The sequence below is a fragment of the Sardina pilchardus genome, chromosome 18 (genome assembly GCF_963854185.1).
Source record: "Sardina pilchardus chromosome 18, fSarPil1.1, whole genome shotgun sequence".
Taxonomy (NCBI): Eukaryota; Metazoa; Chordata; class Actinopteri; order Clupeiformes; family Clupeidae; genus Sardina; species Sardina pilchardus.
In genome coordinates, this window is record NC_085011.1 from 30,164,069 (window position 1) to 30,166,568 (window position 2,500).

General features: G+C 46.9%; 2 protein-coding genes across 2 annotated transcripts in view; one reads left to right on the plus strand and one right to left on the minus strand.

Annotated features, from left to right (window-relative positions):
• Positions 1-1,979, minus strand: part of LOC134063986 (uncharacterized protein C10orf105-like) — a 4,329-nt gene extending 2,350 nt beyond the window's left edge. Inside the window, exon 1 of the mRNA XM_062519756.1 lies at positions 1,898-1,979. The gene's annotated coding sequence lies outside the window, so the exon portion shown is untranslated. The remainder of the gene's footprint in view (positions 1-1,897) is intronic.
• Positions 1-2,500, plus strand: part of cdh23 (cadherin-related 23) — a 233,552-nt gene that overhangs the window by 172,866 nt on the left and 58,186 nt on the right. The gene's annotated exons all lie outside the window — the stretch shown is intronic.

Here is a 2,500-nt window from a genome sequence, read left to right on the forward strand (position 1 = left end):
CTCTCTCTCCTCCTTCTCCCCTCTCTCCTCTCTCTCCCCACTCTCCACACTGATCATCCCTCTCTCTCTCTTCTCTCTCCCCTCCCTCTCTCTCCTCTCTCTCCTCTCTCTCTCCTCTCTCCTCTCCCCTCTCTCCCCTCTCCCTCTCCTCTCTCAGAGCGCCCAGCGCAGCATTTGTAAATGTCATTGTCTCTAATGTGGAGCAGACGAACCCGGCTTCTCGCTTTAGTGCAAACACACTGGAACGTGAAATTATGTTTAAGAGCAAATGCCACAAGAGCTCTGAAAAGGCCACCGGAGTAAGATGGCTTGTTAGAGCGCATCAGATCATTAGTCAGCACCTCCTGACACACACTCACACCCACACACACACATGCACACACGCACGCACACACGCACGCACGCACACACACACGCACACACACACACACACACACACACACACACACACACACACACTTACACTTGACACTTACAGTACTGTACAGTACATGAACATCTGTCCACACACTTCTACAGCATGTGTTAATCTCTGGAATAATTCATACAAAGATACAAACATGCACACTCACTCTCAACTGCACATACAGTATGCACAGAAAACACAAACACACACACATGCTCTCATGCGAACACACACACACATATACAGACGTGCGCACACACACACACACACGCTGAAAATGCAAACGTCTTCTCTCTTTACACATATTATGCACACACAGCATTTCTGACAGAAAAGGGAACATTTCCTCTTTCATTTACAGTCAGCTGCCGCCACACGTAATACCTGTCATGTACTCTCTGTTCTCTCTCTCTCCTCCACTATGATCATCACTCCCCCCTCCTCCTCCTCTCTTTCTCAACATCATGCAAGTCCCACATATGACCTGGCCCAAGGCGAGGACAGGCATTTAACCTGGGGGTCTAACCAGGCATTAGTTTGCCAGAGTCTTACCAGCAACCCTCGAACACTCAGCACACTCCCACTGCAGTCTTAATCTAAATTAAGACCCAAACATGCACCGTCAATGGCTTCCAGCCTCTATGCTGTGAGTCACAATATGGTGCTGAATTGTGGTAAAAGTACCAGAGGCTTGTAGCTAGAACTTTTTTAGAACTTTTTCTTATGTGAATGGTTTTTTGCATTAGAGTTATCTATATTAGAGGAACAGCACAGGGTGAGACTTTCAAGCTAAGATTTTGTTGTTGTTGTTGTTGTTGTTGTTGTTCATCTGGGGCACAAGTAAACAAGGATTTACATTCATTTAGCCTAATTCCTGCTCTGAATGCCGCTCAGTTTGAGAAGGAGGTTTGGATAGGTCTCATTCTCCTCTTTGCTCTCTTTCCCTCATACCGTATGACCACGTTTCATCACTTTCCCTCCATCTCAGAGCCCTCAAACACACTCTTCATCTTTATCTCTCACGCACAACACTCTCTTCCTATCTGTCCATCTCTCTCACTCACACACACATATTCTCAGATGCATACGCATACATGCATACAGTACATAGGCAAATGTGCATGCACACATATAAACACATACACACACACACACAAAAAAAAAACAGAGACACACAGTAATATCAACTTTCTGTGATATCTCACTGTAATGTATTTGAGAACTTTCATACACAAACACACATCATTCATCCTCTTCAACATCTTATCTTAAATTAGCCATACATCTTTTATCTTTCTCCCACAAGTTCATTGCAAGATAAAGTGATATGCAATCACACGCAAACACGCCCACACACACAAATACACACACACACAAAATAATCGACCCCAACTCAACGGCACAAGCATGCTCTAATATTAGTTTGATGTCTAAGTAACGTCTTGCTAACTAACTAATGAATCTAACGGCAGGCGCATGGAGACAGTTTACCTTATACAGCCTCGGTGTCCCTCTGTGTCTCCTAAACTCCACAGGGACCTACTCTCTCTCTTGTTCTGTTTTTCCCTCTCCCTCTCCCTTTCTCCCTTTCTCTCTTTCTCTCCTTCCCTCACTGGGGAGACTCTTGGGGTGAGGGTGATGGAGAGAGAAAGGCTGAGAGGGGGCGAGAGGGGGGTGGTGTAAGTTAGAAGAATGAGTGACTTGGAGATGTGGGGACCAGGACGTGTTCCAGAAGTTGTTTATTTTACACGTCTGCCATTGTTTATGTAAGAGCCATCCGTCTGTCTGGTAGCCCCCCCTTGCACTGGACGGCCGTTCACCGCCGCTGCTTTGATTGTCCTTCTTTTAAAAAAGAGAGAGAGAAAGAGAGAAAGAGTGCGGTGAATTTGTTTTTGGCGGACTGGTCTCAGGCGTCTCAAGACACCCCTGTGAAGCGCTGAGGTGGTACTGGCCTGTGCAGAGGGCCCTATTCATCAATCAGAAGGGAAGAGAGAGAGGGGGGGTGCAGGGGGAACCCCCACTCTGCTTTTCTCTCTTCAGTCACCCTCACTCTAGCCCCCCCTCCATCCCTCCTCCTTCTCCGGACCCCCCTCC